This window comes from Lemur catta, chromosome 1, assembly GCF_020740605.2.
Source record: "Lemur catta isolate mLemCat1 chromosome 1, mLemCat1.pri, whole genome shotgun sequence".
In the NCBI taxonomy this organism is placed as follows: Eukaryota; Metazoa; Chordata; class Mammalia; order Primates; family Lemuridae; genus Lemur; species Lemur catta.
Genome location: NC_059128.1, coordinates 229526440 through 229552767, shown reverse-complemented (window position 1 = coordinate 229552767; position 26328 = coordinate 229526440). Strand labels below are relative to the sequence as shown.

The 26328-nt window shown below is 34.4% G+C and overlaps 1 protein-coding gene across 10 annotated transcripts in view; it reads right to left on the bottom strand.

The window, feature by feature from the left end:
* ZBTB20 (zinc finger and BTB domain containing 20) overlaps positions 1-26328 on the bottom strand; it is a 762522-nt gene that overhangs the window by 562810 nt on the left and 173384 nt on the right. Inside the window, exon 1 of one of the 10 annotated variants that reach the window (XM_045540231.1) lies at positions 5812-5953. The exons of the other annotated variants lie outside the window; for them this stretch is intronic. The gene's annotated coding sequence lies outside the window, so the exon portion shown is untranslated. Of the gene's footprint in view, positions 1-5811; positions 5954-26328 lie in introns of those variants that run through there. 10 annotated transcript variants of the gene reach the window in all.

Genomic DNA, 26328 nt, shown 5'->3' with positions numbered 1-26328 from the left:
CTAGGATAATTCATGGCATTTAGGACAAGGGGCTCACTATAAATTAGTCCCTAACATTGGCCAGCCAGTGTCTGCAGCAAGATCGAGATATAAACTGATCAAAGCCCAAGATCAGACATTATAGGTAGGGAAAATGGAAGAAACAAGGGCTCAAAGACAGACAAAAATGAGTAGATATTAAGGATAAGAAGTAAAAATTATGCAAGACAGAGCAGTGAAAGTATCACAGCAGTTCGAAATGGAAAAAGATTTCAACATGATGGAAAAATTGCCAAGAAATCAATTAGGTTTTCCCTTAGGTGAGACAGTCTTCCCCTCATATAAAGAAAATAATTGATACTATTATAGTTAAGAGAAAAATAAACTGAAATGTACATTAAACATATATTAGAGATTTAACATTCTTCATATGACTTCACATGCTAGAAACTCAGCATTTGTAAATATAGCCATGGACTTTATTATTTACTATGATAAGGTCACAGTATAAACTCCTCTATGTCCTACTTGTAGAGGTATAAAAGGCAAATGTGCACATGTTCTTTAGATATAATTACAAGGCAACAAAATGTAGATTTAGGCCAATTGTTTACATTCTGAGCTCATCAGGCAGTGACTACCAACACTGAAAGAAAAACTTGGTACCAAAACACTTTACTGGAAATTCTATTAACTTAGTTGCTTTCAGTCTTCTCAGTAATTTAGCCAAACTTACATCAGCTCCCTCATTATTATTGTTTTCTAAATCATTACCTTTTGTGTGCGTGTATGTGTGTGTGTACGTGTGTATGTATATGTATTCCTTGGTCAGTTCTTGAATAAAACAAGGTTATAAGAAGTCTTAGATGCAATGCATACCAAAAGTAGTCACCCTACCTTCCACACTTCTTCTCAAGGAATGTCTACCTAGTACTAATAAGCTCATCAAGAGTTCATTTCGATCCATAGCCTTTGTCCACCAGAGGAAATAAACTGTTTTTTAAATAGTCTATGTTCCCTTCAAGACCAGGTCCTTCATTAGAGCTGGAATCCTGTCTATTTTTCTTTGTTTTGTATCATCATCACCTAGTTCAGGGTAAGGCACACAATACATATCCACTGAATATTTCATTCATCAAAAATGTTTTTTGAATACTTACTATGTGCCAGGCATTGTTCTAGGTGATGAAGATATAGGAGTTAACAAAATAGATAGAAATTTCTGATCTGATGTAGATGATATATTTTGTAGGTGATTGAAAATAAATATATAGAATGATGAACAATGTTCTGTGCTAAAGAATTAAAGTGGGAAAGGGGGAAAGTAAATGCTAGGATTGAGGAGTTGCACTTGAAATTTTATATAGTGTAATCAGCAAAGAAATTACTGAAAGATCACATTAAAATAAAGACCTAAAAGAAATGAGGGAGTGAGTTAGCCAGAAAGCCTTGGAGAAAAGGCATTTAAGCCCAAAGAATAGGAAGTACAAAGTTCTCCAAGCAGGAGTATGCTCTTTTGTTTCCTGTAAAATGTCAGGCTATATTCACATGGAAATGTTCCTATGAAAATATAATTAAAGGTCCTATATTAAAATAAGAAAACACAGAAATACACATAGACATAAAACTTTTAAAATGTTTTATCTTACAAGAAAGAAATTAAAATTCCAAGAAGATAGAGTCAGGGCATTTGACAATATTATGATGCTACCACAACACTCCATGGAAATTATCCAACTCAACAATAGCCAGGAAACCTTAGGGGCACAAAGCAGGTTTGCAATACTGCAACCAAAGAGAATGGCAACCTAGTGATATACCTGAAGGACCTAGGAGAAGGAAATCCACTTCAGCAGGACACCTTCAACAAACCAGGACATGTGGGAGTGTCACAGAAAAAGTGAATTCCAATGTAGAAGAGCTCATATATCAAAAATATCAATCACATCAGGAAATATTCTTCCATAAATGAGTGAGAAGATACAAAAGTGCTTTAAATCAAATATGAGCATTAAGTTAAAAACAGGCCACAGCTTTAAAAACTAAAGGAACAGAATAGTAATCTCAGATATTAGTAGGATAAAATGTTTAAAATATGAGAAATTTTAAAAAGAAAGAGGCAAAAATAAAAGTACGAAGAGATTTATAGAAATAAAATTGTAATTAAAATTAATATTTGAAATGAGACATTACATTAAATGTAGCTAAAGGATGAACTGCTGAACTGAAAGATAATTCCAAGGAATTTACCCAGCATAAAAAGAGAAGGACAGGAAACATAAAGAAGAGATTAAGAGATATAAAGAACATAGTAAAAAGCTCTAAAACATGTCTAATAATTATTTGAGAATGAAAAAAATGTGGAGACAAAGGCAGTACCTGAACTGATGATAGATCTTTTCCAGAATTGATGAAAGACATAAAACCTTAGATGCATAAAGCACAAGTCCCAAGAAAGATAAATCCAAACCTAGACACATTATAATGAAACCTAGAATACTGTATCTTTCGGAGTTCAAGCAGGGAAACATGAAGCACAAAAAGCATTTAAACCAAAACAATGTAAAGTACACAGTAGAAGAGATTGATGGGTGAACCTAGAGATTAGCAACAGCAAGAGACAGAGGGGCAAAGTGGGAAGACCCAGAGGGCAAGTTCAGCAGCAGCTGGTGCTACTGAAGGCATATAGTTGTTGGATATGCCACGCAAGGCCGACAAAAGAGAAATACTGTTATTTTTCCTTTCCTCCCACCCTCCAATAAATCACCAACAATTTCCATTAGCTAAACCTAGCCAGAAGAAAATTAACATTGGAGCCTAGGAAATTCAGCTTGCCATGGTCAGCTCTCTTGAAAGTCAACTAAGCAGGATACAAGAGAGAAATAAATGCATGAGCCAGACAATCTAGAAGCTGTATAAATGCCAAAGACAAAAAGGAAAGACAGATTTATCTACAGAAGAAACTCAACTAAAGAGATAGTTGACTTATCAACAGCAACAGAGTCTACAAAACAATGGAATAATATTTTCAAAGTGCTGAAAGAAAATAAGTATTCTAAAATCATATATTCAACTAAAGTACCATTAAAAAATAAAAATAAAGTACATTTTCAGCTAAAGACCAAGAAGAGTTTACTCATCATTGCCCTTCATAAGTAGATTAATAAAATGTGGTATATGTATACTATGGAGTATTACTCAGCCATAAAAAAAAATGGTGAACTAATACCACTTGTATTAACCTGGATGGAGCTGGAGCCCATTTTTCTAAGTGAAGTATCACAAGAATGGAAAAATAAACACCACATGTACTCACCATTAAATTGGTACTAATCGATCAAAACTTATGTGCACATATGGAAGTAACATTCATTGGGTGTTGGACAGGTGGGTGGGGGGAGGAAGGGATGGGTAAACTCACACCTAAGGGGTGCAGTGCATGCTGTCTGGGGGATGGGCACGCTTGTAGCTCTGACTCGGGCTGTGCAAAGGCAATTTATGTAACCAAAGCATTTGTACCACCATAATATTCTGAAGTAAAAAAAATAAAAAAGAATTAAAAAATATAAAAATATAAATTTTTGATAAGTAAATTTAACACAGAAAAAGGAGGATTGGATAAAACAAAAAGGGGAAACAAGGAGATTGACAGGAGTGTTCTGGTAAATACTTAAAACAGGCTCCTAAATTTTTGAAAAAATTAAAAAACAAATTTGTAGTGTTTATTGCTTTTGATGGTACAAATATTCCTACCATCACCATCAAGCTACAAATATGTGTCACTGAAGGCAGAGTTGAAAAAGGATACACATAATAAGCTCCTGAAGTAAACATGAGGGAGCTCCAGTACACCACTGAAGATGGGGAGCTACCCAGGGAATCTTAAGTTTTTAATATAAAATATTAAATAATATCAGTTATTAAAAAGCATATAAAATAAGTTGAATCTAACATATTAAATAATACTAGCATGTAAAATAGGAGAAGGGGTTAATTGAAGATAAAGTATTCTAAAGTTTTTATATTGTTTAAAAGGAAGATAGAGATAACTAACATGGTCAAGTGGGATCATGAAATAAAGGAGAATTATTAAATATTTAAAGGTAACTGCTTTTAGATAGAAATTAAACTAAAATTTATAATTTTCAACCTAAAAAAGGAACAAAAAGATCTTAAGAAAACTCAAACACTACAACAGTGGATAGCAAAGAATTTAAAAAACTAAAGAAAAAGCATAGTAAGTAGAAGGTACAAAATAAGTTCATAGTAATTAAGCATATAAGTAATCACAATAAATATAAACCAATTAAATTTCAAATTAAAAAAGAATAACAGTTTTAATTTTAAAAAGTTCAGTGGCATGCTGTTTGCAACAGACATCGCTAAGATATGAGACAGAATGTTTGAAAGTACAAGAATAGTAACACTGAGGTAACTACATTAATGTCCAACAAACTACATTCTAAGTAAAAGCATTACTAAACAATAAAAATAGTCATTAAATAATGAAAGTGAAACAACTCATCAACAAGATAATAAACTGTCTCTCTAAATATCTAACAGCACAGATATAAAATACATAAAATACAAAGAGCAAAACCCCAATAACAATGGATAATTTTACCATATTTCTATCATTAATTGCTAGAGCAAGCAGGCAATTAAAAGAGAAATTAACAACTCAATAATCTAATTAACAAATAATGAAGCTCTAATAAAGCTTTGCACATAACAATTATAAAATATACATGCCTTCCAGGCACACATGAAAAATTTACAAAAACTGACCATTTATTAAGCCACAAAGTCAGTCTCAACACATATGCTATGGTTTGGATATGATTTGTCCCTGCCAAAACTCATGTTGAAATTTGATCCCCAATGTGGTAGTGTTGAGAGGTGGGGCCTAGTGGGAAGTGTTTAGGTCAAGGGGATGGATCCCTCATGAACAGATTAATGCCCTCCCACAGGAATAAGTTCTTGAGCTCCCTGTAATGAATTCCCTCAAGAGCAAGTTGTTAAAACGTTTTAGGCTTCTTTGGCTTCTCTCTCCTGCTTCTTCTCTCACCGTGTGATCTCCCTGCCCACGCCCATCCCCTTCTGTTTTCCACCATGAGTAGAAGCAACATGAAACTTTCATCAGATGCAGTTGTGCAACATTAAAATGTCCAACCACCAAAATTGTGAGCCAAATAAACCTATTTTCTTTATAAATTACCCAGTCTCAAGTATTCTATTATAGGAAAACAAAACAGACTAAAGAATTAAAATCATTTTACTGTCTCTTCTAATCACAATTAAATTTAGACCTTAATGACAAAAAAGATGTCACTCCACCAAAAACTCTCCAATGATAGAAATTTTTTTAAAAATTAAAATGATATAAATCATGGACCAAAGACTAAAGAAAACTTGAAAATTCAAAGTTTTGTGACACTGTATATTGTGACACTGAACACAATATACAGCCATGTGCCACATTAACGATGTTTTGATCAATGATGGACCACATATACAACAGTGGTCTCGTGAGATTGTAATGAAGTTAAAAAATTCCTATTGGCTACTGACAATGTAGACATTGTAATGTTGTAGTACAATATATTATTCATGGGTTTGTGATGATGCTTGTGTAAATAAACCTACTGTGCTGCCAGTCATATAAAGTATAGCGCACACAATTATGTATAGTATTACATACTTGAATATTTGATAATTATAATGAAAGACTATGTTAGTGGTTTATATATTTACTATACTATGGTTTTTATTGTTATTTTAGAGTGTATTCCTATTTATTACAAAAAAAAGTTAATGGTAAAACAGTCTTACTTAGGTCCATTCAGGAGGTGTTCCAGGAGAAGGCATTGTTGTCATAGGAGACGACAGCCCCATGCATGTTATCGTCCTGAAGAACTTCCAGTGGGAAAAGATGTGGAGGTGGAAGACAGTGATATTAATGATCTTGACTCTGTGTAGACTCTCTGTTTGTGTCATAGATTTTAATAAAAAAGTTTGAAAAATAAAAAAAAATCAATAGAAAAAAGCTTACAGACTACGCGGTAAAGAAAATACGAAGAACACACAGAAAGAAAGGATATAAAGAAAGAAAATATTTTTGTACAGCTGTACAATGTGTTTGTGTTTTAAGCTAAGTGTTAGTACAAAAGAGTCAAAAAGTTAAAAAAAATTAAAAAGTATATAAAATAACAATGTGACAGTAAGCTAAGGTTAATTTATTATAGAAGAAAGAAATTTTTTAATAAATGTGGTATAGTCTTAAGTGTACAGTTTTTTAAAAGTCTACAGTAGTGTTCAGTAATGTCCTAGGCCTTCCACATTGACTCATACTCACTCACTAACTTTCTCAGAGCAACTTCCAGTCCTGCAAGCTCTATTCATGGTAAGTACCCTATACAGATGTACCATCTTTAAAATCTTTTATACTGTATTTTTACTGTACCTTTTCTATGTTTAGATGTGTTTAGATACACAAATACTTACCACTGTGTTACAACTGCCTACAGTATTCAGTATAGTAACATGCTGTCCAGGTTTATAGCCTAGGAGCAATAGGTGATACCATATAACCTAGGTGTGTAGTAGGCCATACCATCTAGGTTTCTGTAAGTACACTCTGTAATGTTCTCACAACAATGGAATCACATAATGATGCATTTCTCAGAAAGTATCCATTAAGAAGCACATGACTATATCAAAACTCATGGGATGCAGCTAAAGCAGTCTTAGGAAAAAATGCATAGCATTAAAATCATGTGTTAAAAAAAAGGACAAGACTAAAATTATCAAAAATTCACAAAAGGTATAATAAAGTAAAACCAAAAACTGTAAAAACAGGAAACTAACAAAATAATACCAGGAATAAGCGAAATGAAAAGTAAAGAGAGTCAACAAAATAAGATGTTGGGTTTTTTAAAGACTAATAGAGCAGACAAATCTCTGGGAATTTTTGTCACAAAATAGAAATATATAAATAATCAACATTAAAAAGAAAAAAGGACAAATAGATTTAGAAATTTAAAATGATTACTGAATACTATAAACAACTTTATGCTAATCATTTAAACTAAATATTCAAGTTATCTCAAAACAGATAATATGAATAACTTTGTAGAAAAATATAATTGGCTTGAGAAAAACTAGAAAACATGAATAGACTAGACAATTATGAATAAATACATCACATAAGTTAGAAATTTATGCAAACACACACACACATTACCAGGCCCAAATACATTGAAATATATAATTTAATAAACCCTAAAAAACCTATTATACTCTATGTTATACAAACAGGAACACAGAAAACAGGAGAGCACCCCAACTCTTGAATAAGGCTTTTGAACATTTATATCAAAAACAGATAAAGGCATTAAGAGAAAGAAAAAATTAGAAGTACAAGCTAGTAAAACACACTCAGAAAAATAAAAGTAATAATATCTATCATTTATTTAGTTTGTACTATATGTTTTGCTAAGAGTTTTACATATATTAATTTAGTCTGTACATCAGATACATGAAGTAATTTTATCTTCATTTTTATCATCATTTTATAAAGGAATAAAATGATACTCAAAGAAAAGAAATGGGCTCAAGGTCACAGAACTTGATAGGAGACTCTAAGGCCCATGTACTTAAACTCTGCCTTCTACTACTTATTCATCTTTCTTAGAATATGTTCACATAGGGCATATTATGCTCTCTCCCTAACAATTTATCTAATTTTGAATGAAGTGTAATTTTTGGCTTTCAGCAATTTTATTATGATATTACTAGGTAGAGTTTTCTTTCACTTTATTGTGCTTGGGGTTCACTAAAGTTCTAGAATCTATATATGTGTTTCATAAAATTTGAGAAGCTTTGACTTTTTGACTTAAAATACTTAAATATCTGTCCACCCCTTCCTTGTTCTTCAATTACCTGTGTGGTAGATTTTTAAAACTTATATTTCAGAGATGTCAATAAGATGGCAGAATAGTAGGTACCTTGCTTATATACTCCCACAGCAAAAATAACTTTGTAGGCATTCAGGGGCAACAGGAACCTTGTGGAAACTCCAGGATACAGGTAGTAGGATGTAAAACCCCTATGAAGCCCAAGACCTAAGAAGGCCATTTTGAAAGGGCAAAACCATGCCCAGGTAGCAGACTTACTAATGGTGGTCTTAGCCCCAGAACTGTAAAGAGTCCCATGCCCCTGCTACCCAGACCATCCATCAAGGGGCATGGGAAATATCATGCACACTAATGTCTCAGGTGCCAGGGCTATCAACCTTGCTCTTGGCTGTGGACCCTGAAAAGGCCCTGAAACTTGGTTCCAGCTTTCTCAGCTGCTGTCTGTGTGCAGTCCTGACAGCACAGAAAAAAATAATTCAAAATAATCATTTTCAACAAGTACAATGAGATGCAGGAAAACATAGATAAACAAATGTAATTATGAAAAAAATTCATGAATAAAATTAGGTTAAAAAAATAGTTCCCATAAAAAAAGAACATAACAGAAATCCTAAAGAGTATAATGACAGAAGTAAAAAATCCAATAAAGAGCTTCAATAGCAGACTCAATCATGCAGAAGAAAAAAATGGTGAACTTGATGACTAGTAGTTTAAAATTAACCAATTAGAGAAACAAAAAGAATAAAAATTGAAAAAAGAATGAAGAAAGCATGAAGGACCTATGGGACATCATCAAGTGTACACATAACTGATTTATGCAAGCCCCAGAGAAGAAGAAAGAGAAAGACAAAGAAAACTAATATAAAGAAATGTTAGCTGAAAACTTTCCAAATCTTGGGAGGGATGTGGACATTCAGATTCATGAAGCATATAGGCCTCCAAGAGAGATCCCAATGAAGAATGCTCCAAGGCATACAACAGAATTTTCAAAAGTCAGAGACAGAGAATTGAAAGTAGTAAGAGAAAAGAAGTTTGTTACATATAAGGGAACCTCCAAAAGAATATCAGCGGATTTCTCAACAACAACCTCACAAGCCAGGTAGGCATGGGATGATATATTCAAAGTGCATAAATGAAAAAAACTTTGCCATCTAAAAATACTATATGCAGAAAAGCTGTGCTACAAAAATGAAAAAAAAAAAGATAATGACATTTCAGAACAAACAGAAAAGCTGAGGGAGTTCATCACCACAAGACCTGCTTTACAAAAAATGCTAAAGAAAGTTCTTTGGACACTAAGGACACTAAGTAACAAGATGAAAACATGAAAGATAAAACTCACTGGTAAAGATAAATATATTGTCAAATTCAGAATAATACTGTAATGGTGGTGTATAAATCACTTTTAACTCTAGTATAAAAGATAAAAGGCAAAATTATTAAAAATAACTATAGACATAAACATTTGTTAATGGATACATGATATAAAACACTAAAATGTGACATCAAAAAAATTAAATGGGGGTGGGGGAGAAGCACATTGTGGAGTTTTTTTATGCAATAGAAGTTAAGGTTATTATCTGCTTGAATTAGAATGCTTGAAATAAGATGTTTTATGTAAGCCCCATGGTAAATAAAAAATAAAAAACTCTGTGCTAGTGGGACAGACATGCAGGCTGGGGGGAGATGTCAGAAACGGACAGTTGGATTGTAAATCTCAGATGGTGCCATCTCCACAAGCAGACTTTCTGCCTGGATGGGGCCACTTCAGCCTCTTCCAGGCGGTTTTCCTGAGAAGCTGGGAGCAGACATTTTAACCCTGCCCAAACAACTACCTTACCAGCTTTTGTGGAGCCTGAGGGCAAGCCCACCAAACCCAGCCCCATCCAGCCTCCCTCCCCCACCTGCCTCCCCTGAGTCAGAGAATAAGGACACACCTGCAAGTTCCAGGGCTCACTCACCATCTGGGGCGTTTGAGTGCTCATCCTGAGAGACTAGAACCAGTGACAAAAACAACACTGGAACCTGTTCCTTCTGGGAAATGCCACCTACTGACAGGGAGGTCAATTTGCACACCCCTGTTCAACACTTCCTGACTCAATCACACAGGGTGAGGTTGTTTCACACCAACATGCACCACCTACTGTCTCAATGAGACTTTACAAGCCAGAATAGATTGAGGCCCCATCTTCAGTCTTCTTAAACAGAGAAACTGACAGCCTATAATTTCGTATCCTGCAAAACTAGCTTTCATAAACAAAGGAGAAATAAAGACTTTTACAGACAAGCAAACACTGAGAGAATTTGTCAAGACCAAAGCTGCCCTGAAGGAAATACTCAGAACTACATTATATATGGAGAACATGATGTTCATACTCCAGTGTAAAACCACCCAACAGCTAATGCTCACAGCTCAAATAAAGCAATAATATAAGAGGTAAAACAAAGTGGTAAGTACTAACCAACAGGATGAACAGAACAGCATCCCACATATCAATTCTATCGAAGTAAATGGTTTGAATTCCCCACTCAAGAGACATAGGCTGGCTGAATGGATAAAAAAAAGAATACAAGCCAAGTATCTGCTATCTCCAGGAAACACATGTAACCACAAAGACTCTTATAGACTCAAGGTAAAGGGATAGAAAAAAAAATCTTCCATGCAAATATAAACTAAAAGAAAACTCCAATAACAAGCAAGGAGATTGAACCAGTAATAAAAAAGAGGTCTCCCATCAAAGAAAAGGCCAGGACCAGACAGCTTCAAGGATGAATTCCACCAAGCACTTAAAGAAGAATTGATGCCAATCTCTCTCAAACACTTCCAAAAAAATTTAAGAGAAGAGAAGAACTCACTTCAAACTCACTTCAAGGCCAGCTAAATTACCCTCATACCAAAGCCAGATAACAGTGCTACAAGAAAAATAGATCACAGGCTAATATCCCTAATGAACACAGATATAAAAATCCAAAGCACTACCAAACCAAATTCAATAGTGCACTAAAAGGATCATACATCATGATCAGGTGGTATTTATTCCTGGGATGCAAGGATAGTTTGCATATTGATTTCAATATGCAAATCAATAAATGTGATATACCACATTGACCAAATGAAGGATAAAAATCATATGATCATTTCAATAGACGCAGAAAAAGTTATGACAAGTCAACATTCTTTTATGATAAAAACATTTTTATCAACAAATTAAGTAAAGAAGGAATGTACCTCAATATAATAAAGATGATATATGACCATATATGACAAGCCCAGAGCTAAAACCATACTCAACAGTGAAAAGCTGAAAGCCTTTTGTCTAAGATCAGGAACAAGATAAGGGTACCCATTCTCACTATTTCTATTCACCATAGTACTGGAAGTTTTACCTAGAGCATATAGGTATGAAAAATAAATTGCAAAGGATGATAAATTGTCTCTATTTGCACATGGTGTGATCTTATATATAGAAAACCAAATATTCCACCAAATGACTATTAGAACTGATAAAAGAATCCAATCATTTCAGGATATCGAATCAAATACAAAAATCAGTGGTTATATATTATACATTTACAAAGAACTCTCTACAAAAGAAATTAGAAAACTATCCCACTTACAATAGCATCACAAGAATAAAATACTTAGAAATAAATTTAGCCAATTTGGTGAAGGTTCTGTACATTAAAAACTATACATAAAGACATTGATGAAAGAAACTGAAGAAGATACAAACAAATCAAATGATATGGCATGTTCATGGATTGGAAGAATTAATATTGTTAAAATGTCCACACTAATCAAAGCATTTGCAGATTCAGTGAAATCCTTATGAAAATTCCAATGACATTTTTTACAGAAACAGAAAAATCAATTCTGAAGTTTGTTCAGAACCACAAAACACCCAAAATAGCCCTAACAGTCTTGAAAAAGAACAAAGCTGGAGACATCACAGTCCTTGATTTCAATCTGTTACAAAGGTACAGTATTCAATATAATTTGGTACTGGCATAAAAACAGACACATAGACCTATGGAACAGAATTGATAGCCTAGAAAAAATGCATATATGGTTAACTAATCTTAGGGCTGCCAAAAATACACAATGGTGAAAGGAAAGTCTTTTCAATAAATGGTTTTTGGAAACTGGATATTCAAATGAAAAAAAGAAAAAAGAAACTGGATCCTTGTCTTACACCATATGCTAACATTAATGCAAAATGGATTAAAGACTTAAATGTAAGATCTGAAGCCATAAAACTCCTAGAAGAAAGTACAGGGGAAAACCCCTGACATTGGTCTTGGCAATGATCTTTTGGATATGACACCAAAACACAGTCAACAAAAGCAAAAATAAACAAGTGGAACTACATCCAGCTAAAAACATTCTGTACAGTAAAGGAAATAATCAACAAAGTGAAAAGGCAACCTATGGGAGAAATTATTTGTAAACTATATATCTTATAAGGAGGTTGATATCCAAATGTATAAGGAACTCACGTAGCTCCATGAAAAAAACAAAAAGAAAAAAACTCTATTAATAAAGAGGAAAGGGCTGAACAGACATGTTTCCAAAGACGACATACAAATGCCAAAAAGTATAACAAAAGATGGTTGACATTACTAATCATCAGGGAAATGCAAGTGAAAACCACAATGAGATATCACCTCAAACCTGCTAGAATGGCAATTTTCAAAAAGAAAAGAATTAAGTGTTTGCAAGGATGTGGTAAAAAGAGAATGCTTGTACACTCTTGGGAATGTAAATTAGTACAGCCATTATGGAAAACAGTATGGAGTTTCCTCAAATAATTAAAAATGGAACTATTATATGACTTAGCAATCCCACTTCTGGTTTTACAGCCAAAGCAAATAGGATCAGCATCTTTAAGAAACATCTGTACCCCCATGCTTATTGCAGCATTATTCACAATAGCCAAGAGATGGAAACTACCTACTTGTCCATCAATGAATAAATCGGAGGAATGGATAAATAAAATGTGGTACATATACACAATAGAATATTATTCAGCCATAAAAAATAATTAATTCCTGCCATTTTCAACAACATGGATGAACCTAGAGGACATTAAGTGAGATAAATAAGATACATAAAGATGAATACTATGTGATATTACTTACATGAAATCTAAAAATGTCAATCTTACTGCAACAGAATGAATGGTGCTTGCCAGGGGATAGGGATAGGGGAAACGGAAATGTTGATCAAAGTATACAAATGTACAGTTATACATTGAAGAAGTTCTTGGGATCTAAATGGGTAGTGATGAATATGTGAATTAATATAATCATTAAACAATGTATGCATATATCAAGTCATCACAATGCATACACGCTTTGACTATATATAATCTTTGTCAATTAAATATTTAAAAATAAAAAATTTAAAAATAAATATGTTTCTGAGATTCTAATTATCTTTTCCTCTCTTTTTTCTCACTCCTTGTTATATCAGATGATTTCTATTGCTCTGTCTTCAACATCACTGACTTTCCCTTCTATGACCTCTATATGTTGTTAATTCCTCTAAGTAATTAATGTAAATTCCCATTTGAGTCTTTTTATAATTTTTTATTTCTCTGCTGATATTTCCTATCTTTTTATTTATTTCAACCATATTTTCTTTTATCTCTTTAAGCATAGTTTTAATACCTGCTTTAATTTACTTGCCTAATAATTCTATCATGTGGGTAACTTCAGGATTGTCATCTGTCAATTTTCTTTACCCTTGAGACAGAGCAATGTTTTATTGGGTTTTATTGTATTTGAAGTAATTTGGGGTTTTATCTTAAAAATTGTCAATGTTTATTTTAGATATTCTGGTTTCTGTTATATCGATCTAAAGAGTGCTGACAATTTGTTTTAGCAGGGCAACAACTTGGCAGGTCTCATATTGCAAACTCTGTGCTGTTCAGGTCTTAGTTTGGATTGCTTTTAGTCTACCCTGTGCACATGTGGTTCAGGGGCCCGCAAAAGACTCAGGCAGATTTTATACACTGAGGAAACCATTCCTGTCTCCTTTCCTGTGTCCCCCCTCACTCTCTGGCATTCCTGCTCTTTTCCAGTGTTCCTACAGTCAGAAAGCAGCAGGCTTTCTTTTGGAGTTTAGTTGCCCCATGTTGGCACTGTCACTGCAGATTTCCTCAGGAAAGGCCACAAAAATGTGAAACTCACTTTACCCCATGCCAATTGCTTAATATAAGTTACGAACATCCTCTAATATTTTCCTACTCTTGTTCATTCTACAGAAAGCATTCTACAGAATTGCGTTTATTTTTTGTTTTCGTCCAGAGTTTATAATTGTTATTTACAGGTGGGTTGTTTGATTAGAAGTTTACTTCTCTATATCAGAAGCAAATGTCTTGTATTATTATTAATTCTGGGAACAGAAGGTTCTAATGAAATAGAAAACAGAAGCCTCTAAAAGAGTATCAAGAGATACAAATAAAATTTGGAGTAAAAGAGCTAGAAACATGTTACCTAATTCCGGGAGAGGCCTGAACAGTAACACTTGAAGGGGCAATGAAGTGGCTCTGTACATTTACAGATATGTGTGCCAACAAATGGGCAAGAATTCAAGTAAAACTTATATATACTAAATTCTCAGAAGTTTTGTTACTAGAAAAAAATGTTAGTCAAATGTTTCAAGACCAACACTCTTCATCAGATTCAGGAACTAAAAAAGGACAAAAAAAGTAGAAAAATTTATGTCCAAAGATTTTTGCCAAGATTTACAGTAACCCACAACATATCTCAAAGCTTGAAAAACTATCTCAAGAACTGGCAATAATTAAGTTTCCAACTAAATCATATTTTCTAAATTAAAAATAAGCATGTCCTCAAATGTAAAATTTTTTAAAAGCTGAAGTTAAAGCACATTCACTTTATAAATGAAAATAGAGCCCATGCATCTCTATTATTATAAATGTGTTTTCAGATATGATACATTATAGGACATGGTAACCTCAATTAATAAGAAAAAAAAATCTCGTTTAAATCTTAATCTCTGCAAAAGAGCTATCATTTGAAATAATTTCATGAGGCTTTTTGCTCCTTTGGTATGCCTTTGGATCTAATGCTATTAGGTCATAGTGAAAAACACCCCCAATTAGCCATCACAAGGTATGGTTCCACCATTAAGCAACTGTGGAGGCCTTAGACAAGCTCCTTCACCTATCCAGGTCTCAGTGTACTCATGTGAAATGTGAGGCTAGAACAGATGGTTTCTACTTTCCAATTGTAGCACTCTATGACTATATAAATAGCCTTATATCTGGATGCCTAAATGGTTGAGGCCTTATATAGTTATATAAAATAGGTCTGGTAAATTCCTCAGATCTCAGGCCCAAAGAAAAGATTTTGGGAGAGACAGATTATCTCTTTTGCCTTTTGTGCAAGTGCAAAAAGAAAAAAAAAAAAGAAAAGAAAAAGAAAAAAGAAAAAAAGTAGGCTCACACACACAATCTCAAGCAAATCATCAACTGACAATCTGATGTTGTCTTACCTACAGAGATGAGAAGCTTGTTGGCATGCTGGCATCAGTACTTGAGGTGAGTGGGATATTTTTGTGAATGGTGTCTTAAAAATAATTTTAAATTTGAGGATTAAGCAGAGATGTGTTGTGAATTTCAAGAAAAAGATGCTATAATATTATTTAAGATTCTGAGAACTTTGGATCTATCTTCTCATAAAAACTTCTCCTTAGAAACAAAAAACAGGATAAGTAATAGAATGTTCTTTCCACTAAATGGAATTACATTCGTTCAAATAAACTTAATAAACATTTATGAAACACCTTGTTGGTACAAGGTGTTGTGCTGTCCACTGCAAAACACATACACATAAAAAATTTGTATCTGCCTTTAGGAAGTTTATGATCTACTCAAAGTAATAAATACCAAGAGGTATATATAGGCAAATAACAACACACAGCAGGAAGAGGTGAATGCTATAGAAGAGGAGCAAAGCCCTGTGATCCTAGCTTTGCTGCCTGCAGGAACCAAGCTACTTTGGATCACGTTGCAGAAGCTGGCCAACCCTATAGCATGCAGATAATCAAAGCTAGCAGGGAAGCAGAAGATGGTAGGACAGTTAGAGGATCCTGAAGTGACAGGGGCAGACAGGTGGACCCAGAAAAGGAGCAGCCAGTTGCAGATCCAACATGTGCCCACCTAGAAGACTGGGTCCAATTCCTGGGCAGAAGACTAGGACCCAGGGATAATTCTGTGCAACTGAAGAAGCTGAGAAAAGAGAGAAATGAAGTGAGTATTCTGTTATGGGAAAAAGGATATTCCAAGATAATGACATATCAAGCGCAAAACCACTGAAGAAGGAATTCTGAATTTTTTCTAGTTTCCCATTTCATGAACATGTCAATATAAACAGAAATTATCTGAAAAAATACAAATTTCTATCAATTTACGGATTCTGTCAGGCTAAACTAAATCTGAAGATGAGGACAAAATTACATTCCAGTTTCTATTTACAACATCTATCATGTAAAAGGCTACTTATATGGCTCATATGTGCAACTGAGTTGCATCCTTTCTAAATCATTTTTATTTAAGTGTAAAATGTTTGGAATTGGGTATCATTGGTCTGCATTTTGCTTTCAAAAGGCAATAAGAATGAATTAATCCATAACCACACTAATGATAAGAATTTTAACTCCTTCCTATGAAATGAAAAGACAAATACTTCAGCCAAGAGCTTCCAAGTTTAATTTACAATTCATAAAAATCTATAAATATAAATTATATAATGACAGTTTCCCTTATTCTTACTTGAATATAACTGTAAACATTTGAATATCAGTTTTAACAAAATGAATCAGAGTGCAACAGAGTTCAGATGAAGCTTATTTCTTGCCAAAATCCACATGAATGCCAAATACCTTCCAAGTAGATTGTGTGGGTACTTGGCACAAATGAATCCAGCCCTCCAATTAAACAAACAAACAAAAAACCCCAACAAACCCACATTTCCTCAGATTGGTCACTTGCTACTATGTGACTACTAAATCACTGCTTAGTAGTGAGCAAGAAATAAGAAAGACAGAGCGAACTCTTTAGGCTAGGAGGGTAGAAAACATTTGCTGTGCTTCTTCAGAAACAAGCTACCACGGTAGAAAAAGAATGTATATTATACTTTGCCCATGAATCTCAGTTTATAGGATGGGTAAAAAAAGAATGAGAGAAAGGGAAATAATATTCAGTTATATCCTATTTTGTGCTAGGTACTTAAATAATGTTTTATCGTTTAATCTCACTAAAATCCAATGGCGTATTAATACCATATAAAACAAGAAAGGAGTGAGGTTCAAAATGGCCAAGTTACTTTTGTGGTATCACATAGCACCTAAACTGGTGGCACCATGCCTTGATTCCAATCTGACTCTGAAGCTTCTTTTCTTTCCCATGCATCTTATTTTTTGTTGAAGTCCTAGATTTAGAAAGCAGCATGCTTCCTCAAGAGTACAGCTCTGGTAGACGGGTGATTCTCCTCAAGCTGTTTCTGGGGAACCTCGTTCTGCCAGGGGTTTGCAATGGCTGTGGTAATGACTACCTCCTCTCCAGAACTAGTTTCATGGATCACCTGTAACTTAAGCTGAAGGAATGTTTGCCTAATATACAATCTACAGAATTGATTTCAAAATTGGCAAGCCTCACTACCAAGGTGATAGCAGCAGTCTGTCCACAGATTTATCAACAAAATCTTGTCTTTGCTTCAGTAGTTTCTGCTCCTTGGAAACTCCAAGGTACACTCTGTCATTGCTAGGCCTGTGATCACAGTGTCCTTTCCTTCAGGCTTCTCAGCCTACCAAAGTTCTTTGACATCATAGATACTGTCAGTCCCTAGGCCTCTAGTTTTCTGCTCTTTCAACTCCTTTTACATTGTCTTTCACCCAGCCCAGACCCCACAACCTATTACTTTATTATTTTGGCAATACTCTCAATTCACTTCTTGGTTTTCTTCTGTCTCATTTACCAAGCTCTCTTAGTTTAGATCCTAAGACAAGAATTTTAAGTCTTTTTGGGGGAGGGGGGTGGGGAAGTAGTTTATTTGGGAAAAGACCCCAGGAAACACTAGTAAGGGAGAAAGGATGTAAGGCAGAGAAGGAAATATGACAGAATGTCTGCAAAGGGAATCATCAATACCTCCTCAGAGCCTTGTTCTTGCATACTGCTCTTCCCACCAAATAGCAGAGTTTGTTTCCCTCACTCTTGAATCTGAGCTGGCCTTCCACCTTTTTTGGAACAATAGATTTTAGCAGAAGTGACACTATGCTAGTTTTGAGCCCAAACCTCTGAAAATGCTGGCAGCGTCCTCTTTTGCTTTCTTGGGATGCAGACAGCATGTAAAGAAGCTCTGGCCATTTTAGTAAATGATGAGAAGCCATGTGGAGAGAGAAGCCTACACAGACCCCAACCATTCTACCCACTGCACTGTCAGTAAACCCATGATAAACATTCCTGTCCCACACAGGCTACCAGTCAAGTGTAGTTATTACTAAGCAGAGCAGAACTGCTCAGCTAAGCCCAGCCACACCACAGAATGATAAGAAGTAACAAATCCTTGTTGTTTTAAGCCTCTCAGTTTTAGAGTAGTTTCTTATACAGCCATAAATAAAACAGGGACAAAGCCAATAAAGGTGCATTTATTAAGCAAGTTACTGCTATGGTAAATTGGAACTTAGTCCTACTGGGATGCTCTGGAAAACAGTATAGCACATGCCTCACAGTTATCCCAAGGGTGAGGGTGCTAGTGTACTTATCCACTAACTTGCTACCAGTTATTTGCTTAAGTCTTCTTCTGGGGATATTAACGCTCTGACATTTCAAGTCTGCCCAACACATGAGCCAAACTTGCTCATAAGCAATTAAAAAAACCCTCGAGGCAGAGAATCACAAGTATCGGCAATGAGCAGTCTTCCCTGACAAGAGGTGAGTGGCGGGGGGAAAGCAAGAAGAGTGACAACATAAACCCCAATCTTGGTGCAGTCCAGCTACTGCCTTCTCCACTCGTAGATTGTAGAAGCCAAAATGGGTCAAACAAGCTCACAGATTATAACCACTACACATCCACAGCCTCCAAACGTAGCTGGGCCCTAAGCATTGGTTAATAATCCTTTTTCAGCTTCCCTAATTCATTCTCTCTTTACTTTTGTATTTGACATCTATTTCAAATCTTCCCTCTTTTTTAATTCTTCTATTCCACCCATTTCTCCCCTTTTGATATCACCAAAGAAATCTGCTATCTATCCCAGTGAGAAAATAAAGGCCATCAGATCAGATCAACTTTTCACTACCTTACTTCAGATGAACGCATTCATACTCCTTCTTTCTTTTCCTACTAACACCACAGGAAAGGATCAAGGTAAATGAAGCATTAATCCAGCACCTCTTATCACTGGAACATCCCACCTTAGAGGTTTTGTCTGCCTATGTAATTGTCCCTCTCTGTCTCTCTTATGTCCCTAATACATGAATCTCACCAATTTATTGAGGCGTTGAAACCTACAACTATGGGCCTTTGCACACAATGTTCCTATTATCTAAAATGTACCCATTTCTCCCTCTACCCTCCCTATTCCCAGACTCTTCTTTGGCAAACTCTTCTTCATCTTTTACATCCTTTAGATCTCAGCTTAGCTGTTACCTCTTCAGGAAAGCCTTTCTAACTTTGCTGTCCACCACTCCTTAAATCTATGCTTACCAGCACTTTGGTCTTCACTGAAATTGCTCATTCCTTTTTCTGATATCCTTTTCCTTCTCCTTTTCCTCCCACTGAATGTAAGCTCCTCCAAATCTGGTATTTATCTTATAAATTTTTGAACCACGGTATCTATGCCTGGAACACTGTTGTGTTTAATAAATAGCACCAACTATTTGAATAAATAAATGAAAGAAGAACTCTTCATTCCTCACCATTCCAGAGTAAATTTAGTGGAAGCTGCATGCAAGACTTAAGTGTACTGTGGCCCTTACTCTTTCCATTCTCTTTTTCTCTTTTTAGTCTTCTAAGAAGTATCATATAGGATGACAAATTGAGTCCCTTTATAATTAGCATAAAGTGTAGTATAAAATAACAGAGCAAAATGCATCTGCTTATAAGCTCAGGAATCCATTGTTAACTTGGAACTTTTTGCCTAGTTATAAAGCCATGGCAAGACTTCCACAGTGGCTTTTAACATGAGATTATTATTTCTCATCACCAATAATTCAGAATTTCCTATGTTTTAAAATGATTTTCATAGGTAAAATACATACAGTATTTGTATATTCACAGTGAGCTTATTTCAGACTATGTTTCTAGAAATGTAAAGTAACTTTCTTTTTTGTAGTCAGATTTGACAGGCCTATCAAAATCAGTTTTTATAGGTACAGTTTTTACTTTCATCAAATAATAAGCCATCAAATTTAGAGAAATTTAAAAAAATTATAGTCACTTCTAAGCCCAACTACCTAGTCCTAGAGTTAGTTCTTAAACAATAGGCCAGAATAAGGTTTTGAAACAAAGAATATATACTTGTTTGCCTCCCCTCTACCATGTTTTAGCACCTGGGGAATGTAGGACATTTTAAGTCTTTAGGATAAAATTAATCCTACGGCTTTAGAATGACTAAAATCTGCTCAGAGTGATTCCCACCTTCCCCCTTCCCTCCCATGCTACCTTTTGCAAGAGGTAACAGAGTTGTGCAAGCTGGTCTTTGGGGAAACAAGGACACTGAAATTCCACTTCAATTATTTTTTATTTCCTGTCACCTTGAATCCAGAATATATGTTACATAGTGAAGTCTTCATGTTCTTGATTTAAAATATCCTTTCAAATAAGATTTTTTTAAAAAAAAATCATTTAAAGCAAAAATGCAGAAGAGTAAAATCAAATTAGCAAACCATCTGAAAATTGCTGCATTTTGTAAACTTTGGTAAAATGTATGAAGAAGCATGTTTCCCTGTCTGTTTTCTCAGCCTGTGGATACTTGGGACATAATTCAGTTTGCCATCCCCTGTTCCCAGATCAGCTCAGTCTTTGTTCAGCTCCATCTTCAGTCTGGCATATAATTACTTCTTCAGCTCCTGTGCTATTTGGTTTTAAGCACCTCTTACCCCCAAGGCCTCATGGCTCTAAGGGCTTGTTGAATTTAAACAAGCACATTTAAATCTTTGTCTTTAAATGAGTAAAATAAAAGTCTTAACACCTAACACAGAGTACTCTTCTACCCACCTACACTCTAAATGTGCATGTTAATAATTGTCTACTAGATCATAATGAGCATCTATCCATCCTCAAAATCAGAAAAAGGAGGACTCATTGTAGAGGTAAATTTACAATAAATGGTTTTATTCTTGATTAGCTATGTGTGTTTGGGGACACAGAGATTGGCACGTGCATAATTTAACTATCTAATAAGAATTGGATGATCAGGGACACCTTGGAAATAAAGGTGGAAAAAAAGGTAGTGGAGGAAAAACAAAAGAAAAAAGCAATATTGTTAATGGGAATTAATATAAGACAACTAACAGAAGCAATTTTAAGCCTTACCTCTCACCCAGCAAACTCTGCACACCCACACACGCTCACATATATGCAATGTGATTACAGGAATGCTAACACTATCTGCCTTTCCTGGGATACAGACAGGAGACACATGTTCTACTATTATTGCTGTTGGAAAATCACAAATAGTATCTATGATCTTAGTTTAGCTGGAGTAATGAGTAATCATTAATATTTCTTCCATATTAGTTTACCCCAAATACTTGTAGATGAGTATCGAATGAGACCCTCATTCAAATAAACTGTCAAAAATGCCACAGAAAAAGAAGTATTATAATTAACAATTATTAATTATAAGTTTCTTAGTGGAAAAAAAAAGAATAATAGATCTTAAATGGAAAATAAAGCATATTCAATCTCACTAATGTTGAAGGAAATAGAAATTTAAAAGTGGGATACCATTCTTTCACCTATCAAATTAATGAGAGCCAAAAAAAGAAAAAGTCCAGTGTTGAAAAGGGGCACTGCACTGGGGGTGTAAATTAGTACAACTGAACACTACGTATCAAGGGCCTGAATAAAGATTATGTACTGTGTCAGTCTGGGGTCTCTGGTGCCAAGACGATCGGGATGTGAAATATTCATTGGGGGCAGAATCTATGAATGATGAAGGGGAAGGGGTGTAGGCAAAGAGAGTATTCAGACTATGACACAATTCTGACATTTTGAAGGGAGAGAGGCAAGCAAGCATTTGGTAGGAAGAGCCTCACATGCAGAGAAGTTCTGAGAAAGACTTAGCCAGGTTGATAGGGAGTCATTGAGCCAAAGTTGCCTGTTTGAAGAATCCTGTGTTGGGCAGGAATGGCCCAGTCCTAGTACTCCTGACACGCTCAGTCACTGGCTGGGAGCAGTCCCAAAGAAGGATGGCTTCAATGTGAATGCTGTAGTGGCTGCAAAGGTGTGGCAGTTGAAGGCTGTCAATTCTCCGCATAATGACTGGTTAAGTAACTATGGTATATCTACTCAACAGAATATGTTGCAGCTATAAAAATGGAAAAATTACTTATAATATATTTTAAGTAAAACTAAAAATGAAGATACAATGTAGTATAACTATTAAGATTAAAAGCTTTGAAAAGATACATATTTTTAAGACTGGAAGAAAGTAACCCAATACAGTAACAGGAAGATTTTCTTTTTTTGAGATTTTTTGAATTTTCCAAATTTTCATTTACAAAATTTATGACGTTTATTTGGGGGAATAAAATATTCACAAAGAAAGGGTAAAAAGTAAAATATTTAGACTAGAAAGTAAGTAAGGGAAACATGAAGATATGGAAGAGAAAACAAAGAAGAAAAGAAACATCTGAAGAATACTGTCTTTAAGAATTCTGGAAAACAGTTTCATGGATGCAACATATCATTAAACAAAGCCAAAGCTTAGAATGGAAAAGAGACCGGTTTTATTTTGATCATGGTATTGAGTCTTTTAATGGAAACTGATGTTTCATATGCTCTTCTATGACTATTTAGTGCAGGTGGTCTACCATCACCGTAAGGCATGTCTTCTGCGTGTGTATGTGGGTGTTTTCATTAGTGCATTCATTTTTCAACATACAATTGAACAGTTTTTTTGAGAGTCAGCATATGCCAGACATTGTGCCAGCAAATCAAAAAGTCACAGTGTAATGTGATAAAGTGTACATTTTAGCCCTTCATTCTAAAATTGTTTATAGGAAGTATATATTTCAAGCTCACATGTACCATGTCCTAAAAATACCTGTCCAGTGAATACACTATATTTCATTGCCTTTTCAGACTCTCTTCAATATGCACGAGTGACAGAGTCTGATTGCAATTGGATTAATTCATATAAACTAAGAAAGGAGGACATTATCCATTCATTTGTGACTTTCTTTGGGCTATAGAAAGTATCCTGATTCTTACTATAGTCTGCCAAACCCTCTCAGGGTAGACCTCTATTTACTCAAAAAGCACTAGTTTCATGGATTGCTGTCATGCTCCCTAATTAGACAAACATGTTTTTGAGTCTATTTGAATGACATTCTGATGTAATGCATACCTATCTTCTTAATCTTTTTATTCAGTTTATGCATACTCCTTTTTTCTTTTAAAATACATCAATAAATGATCTGTGATCTGTAAGTAATTAATTTAATGATTACATGAATCAAATAATGCATGTCCCCTTAAAGGAGTTAATATCTTCTACGTTTATGTTACAGAATTGGCCTTGAGAAAATATCATCCATTCTCTGAATTTCATAATGGTTCAAGGATAAACCGTTTTCTCTTTGTAATTCAGTAAGTTTGTTCCAAAGGAACGTATTGCTTCTCCACTCAACAATGAGTAAAATGCATTCAGAGACCTTAAGGGACCTATTCTTAATAAGACAGAATCCTGTCCCAGTTTGTTAAATTCACTGAATTTATAATTCATTGTTACTGATGAAGGAATTAATTTAAGCTTGTGATAGAATTGATCTCCTTAAAATCCACAGAGTGAATTTGGTGTTTATAAAAACAAATAAAATAATAAAAATAAAAAGGATGCTAATAAGTTACAGACAGAAGGGCATACTTCACATTTATCATTAGGTAAGCTAGAGTAAAGTATCAAAACTGTTTTATGCATCTGTGCAGTGCTGTAGTCATCTACTATCATCGGCACCAATAATGATGATGATGATAACAATAATAATCTCCCACATTTGCATAAAAGTTTTTACTTTGGGAAATGACTTTCACATACGTCTCTTCATTTGGTTCTCATGATGACTCTTTGAGAAACTGAGGTAGATGTTTTACAGTGTCTCATTTTAGGAAAGAGAAAATTAGAGTACAAAGAAGATAAGTGACTGGCCTGACAGTAACATGTAATTAGAGCTAGATTATTGGTCCCCTGACTCTTACTTCAGGTTTTTTTTTTAATGCTTTCAAATAAAAAGAACCCATGATTTGCACTGTTTTCCTAAATTCTGTACAACCCACTTAGAACTATAAATTTCTATGAATCATAACAGTTTAAGATATAAACAATTGATATGCAGGCATGTGATAAACAATATAAAAGTCAGAAAAAAAGATATGTCTCTGATTGGTAGGGAAACAAGGAATGTAAGTTGAAAGATATCTAAGGACTTGATACCCCTGGCATAATAAATTGATACTTTTCCTTATTTTTCATTCTATGTTCCAGAAATTATTTAACTTTTGAGAGTATCACCACTATAAAATATAATGAATTATTAGTAACAATAAATAAATCTCTTATGTTGTCTAAATAGGTATGTTTATCCAGGTCCACACTGTTCAATGCCCATTAAAACTGTTTCATTTTATCTAAATTTCCAGTACTGGATCTCCTAGGACAAACACTGATATTTATCTGCTAATGCCAGTTTACTAACTGAATATTGCATTATACGTGGTTCATCACATTATCCAGGGAGGTAAGCATATTTCAGGAAAAAAATCAAAATAACTTGAAAACTATTTATACCTCATGTACCAAACTACTATTTATACCTAGCTATACACATCTATCACCAAAAAATACACATGAATCAGAGTTTTTAAATAACATTTACTTCCCCGTGTAACCCCCTTTACCCATTATCAAAGGAATCTGGCACTAGTTTATGACACAGTAAAACACTGATCATAGTTTAGTACACAAACTGGAGAAGGATATAATAGCCTACTAAACTATCATTATTTGGATTCTCAGAATGCATGTAATTACCTAAATTAGAAGAATTCCTTTGCACCAAGGACAACCAACTTTCTTTTAGAAAATAATGTTATTTTTGGTTATTTTTCAATTTCAGAACAGTACCGTTTTGCTAGGGAGATTAATGTAACCATTCAAATGGAGATTTATCAATTTGTACAAGTCAAATAAACTTTAGTAACAAACTCTTTTTGTACTTTTAAATACTGAAAGAATAGCATATATATCCAAATATATGTAAGGAATTCATACAGAGGGAAGTATAAAACACACTTGGAAGAAGAAGTATGTCTTCAGATATTACTTGGTAAAAAAAAATATGGTACTTGGAAGAAGAAGTATGTCTTCAGATATTACTTGGTAAAAAAAAATATGGTAGTTAATTAGCACCCTCCCTCAAATATCATGTCAATTAAATTAGCATCATAAGAAGACCTTCAGTTCTTTGATAGCTTATATCAAAACACCCTTCCTACTGAGAAAAACTATAAAAGCTGAATAAAATAAAATAAAATAATTTAAAAACCTATTTAAAAGTACCAAGGACAAAGTGGTTTCAATTTAAAATTCAATATCCTGCAAAGAAGGTAAAAACATTTCATTAAGCACTATGTTGTTTACTACTTTTCCACAGAAAATGCCTTTTCCACAGAAGGCATTTGTTAATGTCGATCATTAACAAAATAAAGATGACAGAGAAAAGAGTCAATACACTTTAAGATAGATAATTGAAATTATCCAATGTAAACAACAAAGAAAAAGAAACTAAATGTGGCTCAGGAACCTGTCGGACAGTAACAAAAAGTCTAGCATTCCTGTCATTAGATTATCAGAAGTAGAGAATAATGTATGCTATGTTTTGAATGTGTATGTTATGGTTTGAATGTGTCCTCCAAAACTCATGTTGAAATTTACCTGCCATTGTAACAAAGTTGAGTGGAAGGACCTTTAAGAGGTGATTAAGATGGATTAATTCTGTCATTAAGGAGTAGTTTAGTTATCATGGGAGTGGGCTGTTGATAAAAGGAATGAGTTTGACCCTATTTCCTCTTTTTCAAGTGCTGTCTTGCCATATCATGCCTTCCATCATGAAATAACCCCTGTCAGATGACAGTGACATGGTCTTACTTCCTAGACTCTAGAACCAGGAGGCAAATAAAC